The following is a 203-nucleotide window of genomic DNA, read 5'->3' as shown; positions in this document are numbered from 1 at the left end:
CTTCAATTAAAATTTTCAAGTAATTTTTGATTTAAACAGTGATATGAACTGATATTTTCAATAAAAAAATTGTTTCAGTTTTTTTTTTAATTCTCCCCACGCTCTGTGAAGCAAAAACTTGATGTCTTTTGTTTCTACTTACTCATTGCGCAGAAAACTTTGCCCCATATTTTGCTTCCAGTTAAATCTGAGCTGAAACTATT

Source organism: Symsagittifera roscoffensis, chromosome 1, assembly GCF_963678635.1.
Source record: "Symsagittifera roscoffensis chromosome 1, txSymRosc1.1, whole genome shotgun sequence".
NCBI classification, from domain to species: Eukaryota; Metazoa; Xenacoelomorpha; order Acoela; family Convolutidae; genus Symsagittifera; species Symsagittifera roscoffensis.
Note: the sequence above shows the minus strand (reverse complement) of the source record.